Genomic DNA, 12348 nt, shown 5'->3' on the forward strand with positions numbered 1-12348 from the left:
TCTTTTTTTTTTTTAAGACGGGGTCTCGCTCTGTCGCCCAGGCTGGAGTGCAGTGGCCGGATCTCAGCTCATTGCAAGCTCCGCCTCCCGGGTTTACACCATTCTCCTGCCTCAGCCTCCCGAGTAGCTGGGACTACAGGCGCCCACCACCTCGCCTGGCTAGTTTTTTGTATTTTTTTTTAGTAGAGACAGGGTTTCACCGTTTTAGCCAGGATGATCTCGATCTCTTGACCTCGTGATCTGCCCGTCTTGGCCTCCCAAAGTGCTGGGATTACAGGCTTGAGCCACTGTGCCCAGCCCAGAAGTTATTCTTGCCATCAGGCTAGCTGAGGTTTCTGGACCTCTCCTTGTGCCTCTTCATATTCTTCCCCTGGTTTCAGCTGAGGGCCAGGGATCACAATCGTCTTAAGGATGGTGCTTAGCGGGTGCCCATGGGAGATCTTGCCATGCATTCTCCAGCTTCTATAGGGGTTTGTCAGATGCTTTTCAAATACGGCATACTCCAGGCCATTCTTGAGTACATCTCCCCGTCCATACATCAGCCAGCCAAACCAGTCACAGATGGCCAGAGTCTGCTGGGTGTGCATGCCTACGGTGACCTGGCCATATATGTTGTCCTGGTTCATCAGACTTGAACAGTGAACTTGAACCATAAGGTAGGGCTCTAAAGATTCCACAGAGCTCCAGCAGATGGTCTTATATTTGATGTCTCAGATCATGTCTGGAAAGCAGTGTTCAGGTACCAAGGTATCCAGTCAGTCATGTGTGAGTCGTTTAGACAAAGGTGAGCTTCAGTAAATATATCCTTAGCTTTTTCAGGGAAGTCCTTTGTTCTAAAATTGTCATCATACTCTTTTAACTTCTGGATTGACAATTGTGATGCCACATTCTTCTTCATTCGTTCAGTTCTCTGTTTCAGTCCTTCCTTTGAAAGAGATGGCATATGAGCATCACCTTCAGGGGGAACATAGGCATCAAAGATACCAGCTGTACAGGCCAGATGTATGGGATGATCCAAACATTATGGAGGAATAACCAGTCCTGCTTTCCAGGCATGTTCCATAAACTCCTTTTCTGTTTTGTATTTAGGTTGGTAAATAGGAGGTGTGAAATGTTTTTTAGTTCTTACTGGAACTGAGTCACTAGAACTGGCTGCCGAGACCACCAGCCCAAAACCCTTGATAAAAGAGACAACCCCTGAGATATGGGGGCTGCCGTTTTGTTCACACAAAAGGCTGCTGGGAAGGTTTTTTGTTTTTGTTTTCGTTTTTCTTTTTTGTTTTGTTTTTTATAGACAGAGTCTCGCTCTGTCGCCCAGGCTGCAGTGCAGTGGTGCGATCTCGGCTCACTGCAAGCTCCGCCTCCCAGGTTTACACCATTCTCCTGCCTCAGCCTCCCGAGGAGCTGGGACTACGGGAGCCTGTCACCACACCCAGATAATTTTTTTGTATATTTAATAGAGATGGGTTTTCGCCATGTTGGCCAGGCTGGGCCTCGAACTCATGATCTCAGATAATCCACCCACCTTGGCGTCCAAAAGTGTTGGGATGACAGGCATGAGCCACCATGCCCGGCCAATGTTCTTTATATTTTATCACAATTTTTAAAAAGGAATGAAAGGCCAGGCATGGTGGTTCACACTTGTAATCCTAACACTTTGGGAGGCTGAGGCAGAAGGATCACTTGAACTCAGGAGTTTGCAACTAACCTGGGCAACACAGGGAGACCCTGTTTCTAAAAAAAAAAAAAAAAAAAAAAAAAAAAAAAAAAAAATTAGCTGGGTGTGGTGGCACATGCTCCTGGTTCCAGCTACTTGGGAAGCTGAGGTGGGAGGATCACTTGAGCCCAGGAGATGGAGGCCGCAATAAGCTGTGATCATGCCACTGCACTCCCGCCTGGGCTACAAAGTAAGACTCTGTCTCAAAAAAGAAAAAAAAAAAAAAAAGAAAAAGGAAGAACTGATACATGCTACAATGCAGATGAACCTCTAAAACATGCTAAATTGGGAAGCTAAGGTGGTAGGATCACTTGAACCTAAAAGTTTAAGGCTGTAGTGAGCCAAAAATCACTTGAACCGGGAGCAGAGGTTGTGCTAAGCCAAGACCACACCACTGCACTTCAGCCTGGGCGATAAAGCAAGACCCTGTCTCTAGAAAGAATATTAAAAAATAAATAAATAAAAGAATAGAAGAAAAAATGAAAAGAGCAAACAAAAAAAAGGCATTGGTAAATAAAGCTTATAAAAGTTATATGGTATCCGCTTCAGCAGCACATATAGTAAAATGAGAATGATGCCAAGAATATTAGCATGGCCCCTGTGCAAGGATTTTTTTGTTTTGTTTTTTGAGACAGAGTTTCACTCTTGTTGCCCAGACTGGAGTGCAATGGTGCGATCTCGGCTCACTGCAACCTCTGCCTCCCGGATTCAAGCGATTCTCCTGCCTCAGCCTCCCAAGGAGCTGGGATTACAGGCATGCGCCACCACGCCCAGCTGATTTTGTATTTTTAGTAGAGACGGGGGTTCTCCATGTTGGTCAGGCTGGTCTCGAACTCCCAACCTCAAGTGATCTGCCCGCCTCAGCCTCCCAAAGTGCTGGGATTATAGGCGTGAGCCACTGTGCCCGGCCAAAGATATTCTTTAAATAAATATTAAAAAATTAAAAGTTATACCCATAATGGTTATTGAGAGTATTATTTATAGTCAAACCCACCACATAAGGCAGAGAGGTTCAAAGGTTCACTCTCCTGCTCAGACCCATCAAAATCTTCCCAAAGTCGCTTAAGATAGTCCAACCCCCTGATAGACTCTTATCATGACTAGTTCTTGCCCATTTTCTCCAGCCCACCTTTCACCAAGCACCACCCCATCCCACACTCGGCTCTCCAGCTATTAAATGTTTTTCTGACATTTCCACTCAACTACACATTTGGGTGTTGGAAAATTTGGAAGAATTCACTTGTAAATCCACTTGGGTTTAGTGTATTCTTTGCGGGAAGATTCTCAAATAGTCATTCAATTTGTTTTTTTTCTTTCTTTCTTTCTTCCTTTTTTTTTTTTTTTTTTTGAGACGGACTCTCGCTCTGTCTCCCAGGCTGGAGTGCAATGGCAAGATCTCGGCTCACTGCAAGCTCCGCCTCCAGGGTTCACGCCATTCTCCTGCCTCAGTCTCCCAAGTAGCTGGGACTACAGGCGCCCGCCACCACGTCCGGCTAATTTTTTTTTGTATTTTTAGTAGAGACGGGGTTTCACCGTGTTAGCCAGGACGGTCTTGATCTCCTGACCTCGTGATCCGCCCGCCTCGGCCTCCCAAAGTCCTGGGATCGCAGGCGTGAGCCACCGCGCCTGGCCCGTCATTCAATTTCTTTAGTCGTTACCGAGTCTCCATGTTTTGTCTTTATTCTCAAGTATTTATTTATTTTTCTTTTTCAATCCCAACTAATGTAGCACCAAGTAAGTTATTTTTTTAAAACTTGAGATAAAATTCACATAATCTAAAATTAACCATTTTAAAGTGTATGATTCAGTGGCATTTAGTATATTTATAATGTTGTACAACCACCACCTCTATCTAGCTCCAAAATATTTGAATTATCCGCAAAGGAGATTTCATTCCCATTAGCAGTCACTATCTTCCCTTCTGCTCAGGCCCTGGTAAACCACTCATCTGCTGTCTGACTTCATGGGTTGGCCTATTGTGGATATTTCATATAAATGGAATCATGTAATATGTGACCTTTTGTGTGATCATAGCTCACTGCAGCCTTGAACTCCCCGGACTGAAGTGATCCTCCTGCCTCAGCCTCTGGAGTAGCTAGGACCACAGGCACAGACTGTCACAGCTGGCTAATTTTTTTTTTTTTCTTTTTTTTTTTTTTACTTGTTAGTAGAGATAAAGGCTCACTATATTGCCCAGGTTAGTCTCAAACTCCTGAGCTCAAGTGATCCTCTCGCCTTGGCCTCCCAAAGTATTGGGATTACATGTGTAAGCCACCACACCTGGCCTTTTTATTTTGGAAAATTATAAATATGCTCAGTTAGAAGGAATGGTGTAATGAAATCTCATGTGACAACATCCAGCTTCAACAAATTTCAAGTAATGGACAATATTTTCATCTATACTGTCACCTACTTCTTTACTTTCATTATTTTGAAATAAAACCTAGACATTATATCAGTTTGTTTGTAAATATTTTATTATTAAACATAATCATGTTCCATTATAAAATGAAGTTACTAAACTTCAATTCTCAGGTGTCCATTATGCATGTTTGTATATCATGCTCATTGAAGATATTCCAAAATTATCTTTTTTTTTTTTTTTTTTTTTTTTGAGACGGAGTCTCGCTCTGTCGCCCAGGCAGGAGTGCAGTGGCGCGATCTCGGCTCACCGCAAGCTCCGCCTCCTGGGTTCACACCATTCTCCTGCCTCAGCCTCCCGAGTAGCTGGGACTACAGGCACCCGCCACCTCGCCCGGCTAGTTTTTTTGTATTTTTTTAGTAGAGACGGGGTTTCACCGTGTTAGCCAGGATGGTCTCGATTTCCTGACCTTGTGATCCGCCCGTCTCAGCCTCCCAAAGTGCTGGGATTACAGGCTTGAGCCACCACGCCCGGCCCCAAAATTATCTTTAAAACTAAAATGTGGGCTGAGCACAGAGGCTCACACTTTTAATCCCAGCACTTTAGGAGGCCTAGGTGGGAGGGTCACTTGAAGTCAGGAGTTCAAGACTAGCCTGGACAACATAGCAATATTTTCTTTTTAAGGTAATTAATTAATTAAAATAAAATAAAATGTGGCATTTATATTTGGAACTTTGTTCACAGATGTCAGGAAAAATTATAAAATGCACCATTACCCATTTGAAAATAGCTTTTAACCTGGTTTCATCAAAAAGGTGTCTCTAAGAGAAAGAGTAACAGATATAATTAAAAATTATTTGTTAACTTTGTAAAAGCCTTTTTGATATATGTCTTAGGAACTGAAAGAGGGAATAACACTCATAGATTGGTAACACTTTATTTTTTTCATTGAATGATTTCTATTTCTTTGATTTTTTTTTTTTTTTTTTTGACATGGAGTCTCGCTCTGTCGCCCAGGCAGGAGTGCAGTGGTGGGATCTCGGCTCACTGCAAGCTCCACCTCCCGGGTTCATGCCATTCTCCTGCCTCAGCCTCCCGAGTAGCTGGGACTGCAGGTGCCCGCCACCACACCTGGCTAATTTTTTGTATTTTTTAGTAGAGACAGGGTTTCACCGTGTTAGCCAGGATGGTCTCAATCTCCTGACCTTGTGATCTGCCCATCTCGGTCTCGGTCTCCCAAAATGCTGGGATTACAGGCATGAGCCACCGCCCCAGTCCTTTTTTTGCTTTTCATATGTTGACTTGCTTTAATCCTCACAAACTACCCACAGGCTACCGAGAATCCTACTCCACCATGTTTCAGCATTGTGTAATTGGTATGGTTATCTCCCTGAGTTCTATCCCCGCCAACAAAGAGGTAGGATCCAAAATTGCCACCTATCTGGTCCAAGCCATGATGATCTCAAGCCTTCATTATTATAATCAATTTCTTTCTTTCTTTCTTTCTTTTTTTGACACAGGGTCTCACTCTGTCACACAGGCTGGAGTACAGTAGCATGGTCATAGCTCACGACAACCTTGACCTCTGGGGCTCAAGTGATCCTCCCACCTCAGCCCTCAGAGTAGTTGGGATTACAGGGGCATGCACCACCACATTCAGCTAATTTTTAAACTTCTTCATAGAGACAGGGTCTCATCATGGTGCTCAGGCTAGTCTGGAACTCCTGGGCTCAAGCGATCCTCCCCTCTTGGCCACCCAAAGTCCTAGGATGACAGGAATGAGCCATATGGCTGGTCAATAGAAGACTTTCAAGCAAAAATGTATTAGGATAAGATTCTGGGAGAAAAAAAGAAATATAAAATTTCCAACTTTACAAAGGTTGTTTATGTATTTTTCAGTGGCTGATTATAGTCATTGTGGAATTTAGATTACACTGGATAAGTATAAATTGGCCAAACAATCATATTTTAAAATTATGTATGTATGTATATGTGTTTACATATTCAAAAATCATATTTTTCAAACTAAACAAATTAAAAAATTGTAATGTCTATTATATACAATAGTATATAGGTTTAAAAAATTCTATCACAGGGTACATGAGCCAAAAATGTTAGAAGCCATTCCTCTAGATGGCCTATCTTCAGGAAAGTATAGAATCTTGGGAACTCCTCTCCCCTAACATCTGCCTTGAAATATTTACTGATTAAAAAAATTCTTTCTTTCAAGATTTCCTACCACAATGAGCCACTTGATCCACCCCATCAGCCTAAGGCCCTCTTCCCTTTCTGGTTCAACAGTGCACCTGTCCCTGCCTCCATCTCTCCTACCCTTCCCCAAACTCCCTTCCCATCATCCTAAAGTCCACATCCCTCTCAGCCTGGTTGGAGCTCTGAGCTGCCTGTAAACTTGAAAGGATTTATACCTTCATGACTAAAAATGAAATTTTACTGCCATCATCTAAGTCACTTAATTGAAAAGTACCTTTGTCCGTTGGTATCCAAGAGGGAGTGGCTCCAGGAACTCCCTCAAATACCAAAATCTGTGGATGCTCAAGTCCCTTATATAAAATGGCATAGTATTTTGCATATAACCTACACACATCCTCCTATATACTCTAAATCATCTTTAGATTTATTATTATACCTAATACAATGTAAATGCTATGTAAACCATTGTTGTACTGTATTGTTTAGGGAATAATGACAGGAAAAAAGTCTGTGTGTGTTCAGTACAGACTTTTTTTCTTTTCTTGAGACAAGATCTGTCTGTATCACCCAGGCTGGAGTGTAGTGGCGCAATCTCGGCTCACTGCAACCTCCACCTCCCAGTCTCAAGCCATCCTCCCACTTCAGCCTCCCGAGTAGCTGGTAGCTGGGACTACAGGTACACACTACCATGCCCAGCTAATTTTTGTATTTTTTTGTAGAGATGGGTTTTGTCATGTTACCCAACTGGTCTTGAACTCTCATGAGTTCAAGCGGTCCTCCCAACTCCGTCTCCCAAAGTGCTGCGATTACATGCGTGAGCCACCACACACGGACAGACGCAATTTTTTTTCTCAAATTTTTTTTTTCTTTTTTCTTTCTCCAATGTCAGTGTTGATCCACATATTTCCAATCTGCAGTTGGTTGAATCCACCAATGCAGAACCCACAGAAACAGAGATCTGACTGTATTGGACCTTGAATCATTCAGGTTATATCCAGAACAATCCAGGCAGCCTCCTGTATCTTTGTCTATGAGTGACCTAAGGCTGAAGGCTGACTTTGACCTCAAGGTGAGTGCCTGAAGGCATCAGGTAATCACAGCCCTTCAGGGCCACTCTTGTTTAATACCTCTCAATGGTGCCAAATACTGCGGAGGACAGAACGCAGTCTCGCAATTTCCCTCCTTGACTGAGCCAACCTTATCTTACTAAACTCAGTGAAGGTCACTTTCCTCTTCTCCTTTCTCACTAAAGTCAATCACCCCACTGTCCTTCAGCCTCTGGTACAGGTCTAGCTCTCTTGTGCCCCTCTCCTCCGCCTTCACCTTCAAGGTCCTTTAGCCTGAAGTGTTTTCCAGACTCCTTCAGTGATTGACTGCCTCTTTCTCTTCGGGTTTGTTGCAATTAGACAGTAACTGTCAAGATGTAAGATACATCTTACATCTTACCTATGAGCCCGTATGAAGAGATATTCATATAGTACCCCACAACATTAAAAGGATGCTTATTGCAACATTTTTTATTTTTATTTTTTTACACAGAGTCTCGCTGTGTCACCCAGGCTGGTGTGGAGTGGTGCAATCATAGCTTACTGCAGCCTTGAACTCTTGAACTCAAGTGACCCTTCCACCTTAGCCTCCCTGGTAGCTGGAACTATAGGCGCGCCACTACTCCTCACTAATTTTTTATTTATTTTTATTTTTTATAGAGATGGGTCTAAGTTTGTTGCCCAGGCTGATCTTGAACACCTGGCCTCAAGATATCCTCCTGCCTTGGCTTGCCAAAGCACTGGGATCACAGACATGAGTTACCACACCCAGCTCAGCATTTTTTTCTTTGTTTGTTTGAGACAGGGTCTTGCTCTGTTGCCCAGGCTGAAGTGCAGTGACACAATCATGGCTCGTTGCAGCCTTGATTTCCCCAGGCTCAAGCAAGCCTCCTGCCTCAGCCTCCTGTGTAGCTGGGACTACAGGCATGTGCCACCATGCCGAGCTAATTTTTAAATTATTTTGTAGAGATGGGGGGGTCTCACCATGTTGCTCAGGCTGATCTTGAACTCCTGGGCTTAAGCGATTCTCCTGCCTTGGCCTCCCAAAGTGCTGGGATTACAGGTGAAAGCCGCCACACCAGTCTTTTTTTTTTTTTTTTTTTTTTTTAATAGATAAGGGCTTTCGCTACGTTGCCCAGGCTTGTCTCAAATTCCTAGGCTCAAGCAGTCCTCTTACCTCCACCTCCCAAAGTGCTGAGATTATAGGTATGAGCCACCATGCCCAGCCTGGCCATTTTTTAAGAGAAAAAAAATTGTTAAGAATTTAAATACCCTTCAAGAAAGGAATGGTAAAATGGTTGTACATATGCAGCCATTAAAAAGAGTGAAGTAGATCAGTAAGTCCCAGCATGGGTAGAGGTCCCTGGTACTGAATATTGCATATCAAAGAAGAAAATCACAGCACATATAGAGTGTGTATTCCCATTCGTGTAAAAACAGCAAAGCCACCAGTCTGTGTGGATATAGAAAAAGATCCAGAAAGCCTCACACCAAGCAGGAGTGGAAGAATAGGAAAAAGAACATTTTTCTTTTCCTCTACTTATTCCTATTTTGTGTGAGCACTTTACAGTAAACTGTGTGTTTATGTAATAATATAAATTTGAGGTAAATTTGAAGGCAAAGAGCTGTCTGCAAATTGGTGTCATGCTAGGGAAATGTAACCTTCCAAAGAGATACCAAAAGTTTAAAGCAACCTCCCTGGCACCTGCCTTGAGCTGAGTAGGTAAGATGTGACCTTGGTGCTGGAATTGTCAGTTAGATGCTTACTGTCCATGGCCAGGCCCGGTGGCTCATGCCTGTAAACCCAGCACCTTTGAAGGCCGAAGCAGGTGGATTACTTGAGGCCAGGAGTTTGAGACCTGCCTGGTCAACACGATGAAGTCCCATCTCTACTAAAAACACAAAAAATTAGCTGGGCCTGGTGATGGGCACCTGTAATCCCAGCTACTTGGGAATTGAAGGAGGCTGAGGCAGGGGAATTGTTTGAACCCGGGAGGCGGGAGTTGCAGTGAGCTGGGATCATGCCACTGCACTCCAGCCTGGGCGACAGAGCAGGACTGTCTCAAAATACATAAATAAATAAATAACGCTTATCGTCCAGAACAGGATCACATCTTTTGACATAAAGCTGTTGGATGGCACATGAGAAATCGTCCCCATGGTCCAATCACCTCCCACCAGACCCCACCTCCAACTTTGGGGATTACAATTCAACATGAGGTTTAGCAAGGACAACATCCAAACCCTACAGTTAGAAATGGTTCATTTCTTCTTGCCGGGGTTCCCAGCCAAGGCAAAGCTTGTTTTTCCTCCCTGGGGCAAGAAAGGGAAATGAGGAGAGTGGCAGGGGCCGGGAGATGAGAAAGTAGAAGTGGAAGAATAAATGAATCAGGAGAATAAAGAAGAGAGGAGAAGAACCAAGGGGAGCAGATGGGAGAAGAGAGAAGGGAACAGGATGGGGCAGGCAAGGGCAGAGGAGAAGAGAAGAAGGTGGAGAGGAAATGTGAAGGGAATGGAAGGAAAAGGAAAGGAGGAAATATGAGGGGAGAGGAGGAAAGGAGAGGAATTCTTATCACTTGAATTTTAGGTCAAAGACGGGCACTTGAGAAAGGATGGAAAGAAAGAAGGGAAGACAAAACAGAAGAGAGAACAGAGAACAGGAATGAAAACTCAACCTGATGGTGACTACCATTTTAATTTCTAAGCCAAGTAGGAGGAGAAGATAAATATACACTATAGGTTGTTTCTGAACAGCTGATATTTGGGAATGCTTTGCTTTCTGACCTCGGCCAGTCTAAATAAACCAAGGTGTCTATTGCTGCATAACAAATTATCCCAAAACTTAGTAGCTTAAACAATAAACATGTATTATCTCACACAGTTTGTAAGAGTCAGGAATGCAAGGGTTGCTTAGCTGGGTAATTCTGGCTCAGAGTTTCTCATGAGGTTGAAGTCAAGATACAGCCAGGGCTGCAGTCATCTGAAGGCTTGACTGGGGCTAGAGAATCAGATGCTTCATCTACACTGACTACAGGCCTCAGTTCCTTGCCAGACGGGCCTCTCCATAAGAATGCTTGAGGATCCTCATGACATGGCAGCAAGTTTCCCCCAGAAGGAGTGATCCAAGAGAGCAAGGTAGAAGTCACAATGTCTTTTACGACTTAGCCTTAGAAGTCACAGACCATCACTTCTACCCTATTTAGTTGACTACACCCACCTTTTATACAGTGTGGAAGGGAACTGCAGAACAACAGGAATATCAGAATGTGGGGATCATTCAAGGCCATGTTGGAGGCTGGTAATCACACAAGACAGAAGAAAAGTTTCTTTTTTTTGAGACGGAGTCCCACTGCTCACTGTCACCTAGGCTGGAGTACAGTGGCACAATCACGGCTGACTGCAGCCTCAACCTCCTAGGCTCAAGTGATCTCCTCACCTTAGCCTCCCAGATAATTTGGACTATAGACACTCAACACCATGCCTAGCTAATTTTATTTTATTTTAGTAGAAACGAAATCTTGCTATGTTGCCCAGGCTGATCTCGAACTGGGCTCAAGCAATTCTCCCACCTCAGCCTCCCAAAGTGCTGGGATTACAAACATTAGCCACCTCACCTGGTCTAACAGATAAATTTCCGGTGAGTGGTCTCTTCTCTAGCTCTTTACAGTGACTCAAGAATTAGTCTTGTGAAATCTCTCTGGGATGCTTATCACTCAGCAGTTTCTCTTCTAGCTGTATTCTCTGGAGATGTGTGTACTAATGGACAAGAATATCCCTAAAAGCATTGTTCTTGGACAAAAAATATTTGATAGCCCAAGCACCATTCAGCAATTAACCACATAAGTTGTGCTATATTTATATGACATAATACTCCAACTATAAACCCACTCTCATGATTAACCAACTATGGCCATATGCAGCAACCTAGATGAATCTCACAATGTTGAACAAAAGAAGCCAGACCAATATACACTGTGTTGGTTCCCATTTAGATAAAGCTTAAAACACTCAAATCTAAACTAAAATGTTCAGGGCTGCCTACTTAGGTGATAAAACTATAAAGAAAACAATGAACTTATCAGCATAAGACTCAGGGGAGTGACTTCTTTTTTGGGGTGATGGAAGGTGTTACAATCAGGAAGGGGCAGGATGAAGCTTCTGACAAAGTTTTATTTCTGTGTCTGAGTGCTGGTTACAACTGTTTCCTTTTATATAATACCTTAAGCCATAGATTTACGTGTTGGGCACTTTTCTGTATATGTATCATTTCACAATAAAAGGGCTTTTTAAAAAATCTTAATGCTCCGAGATCCTGTCTTAGAAAACAATCAACAATGATGATAATACTAATCAGCCTATAATGTGCACGTAGGCTCCATCCCTCTGCAGTATGGGTGAGGGGGATTTACAGCGAGTAGGGAAAAGCTTGTACCCTCAAATCAGTGACACGCAGTGAACCCTGACCCCTGGTGCCCACGACTGCAGAGCCTCACGTTTGGACGCTGGGAACTGAATCCCTATTGTGGTGACCTCTGAGCTTCTCCTTCCAGAAACCTTGGTCCTGGAAGAATTTCAGTCTGGTTCTGCCATCATGGGTCTCCCCCATCACCCGTCCTTCTTTGCCTGCTCCCTCCCACCCCTTCCAATCCTAGCTTTTCTGAATTTCTTTTGTTAAGCTGACAGAAGCCATAATTGAGCCTCCTGACAAGAGCTGGACTGTGCTTTTCTCTCTCTCTTCCTTTTTTGCAATCTACAATGAGCCTTCCAAGTTCATTACCGCAGATGGTCCTGGTCAGGACCCAGGGCCCGATGGCAGAAGCTTATTATCCAGCCTCGGGGACAGTGAGAACTGGCTGGCAGCCGCAGTCATTCTGAAGCAGTCATGTCCAATTAGAAGAAACACTAGACACTTTCCTTCTGGAGCCCCATTAACAAATTAGTCGTACCACAAACTGAGAGAGACTGGATGGGACCAAATACCTTTTGACCACTGGATAATTTGATAATTTGGA

At 43.6% G+C, this 12348-nt stretch overlaps 1 pseudogene; it reads right to left on the reverse strand.

The window, feature by feature from the left end:
* Positions 1-317: 317 nt before the first annotated feature.
* Positions 318-11942, reverse strand: LOC103241353 (large ribosomal subunit protein mL45-like; annotated as a pseudogene).
* Between the last annotated feature and the right edge of the window lie 406 nt (positions 11943-12348).

Source organism: Chlorocebus sabaeus, chromosome 14, assembly GCF_047675955.1.
Source record: "Chlorocebus sabaeus isolate Y175 chromosome 14, mChlSab1.0.hap1, whole genome shotgun sequence".
Lineage (NCBI taxonomy): Eukaryota > Metazoa > Chordata > Mammalia > Primates > Cercopithecidae > Chlorocebus > Chlorocebus sabaeus.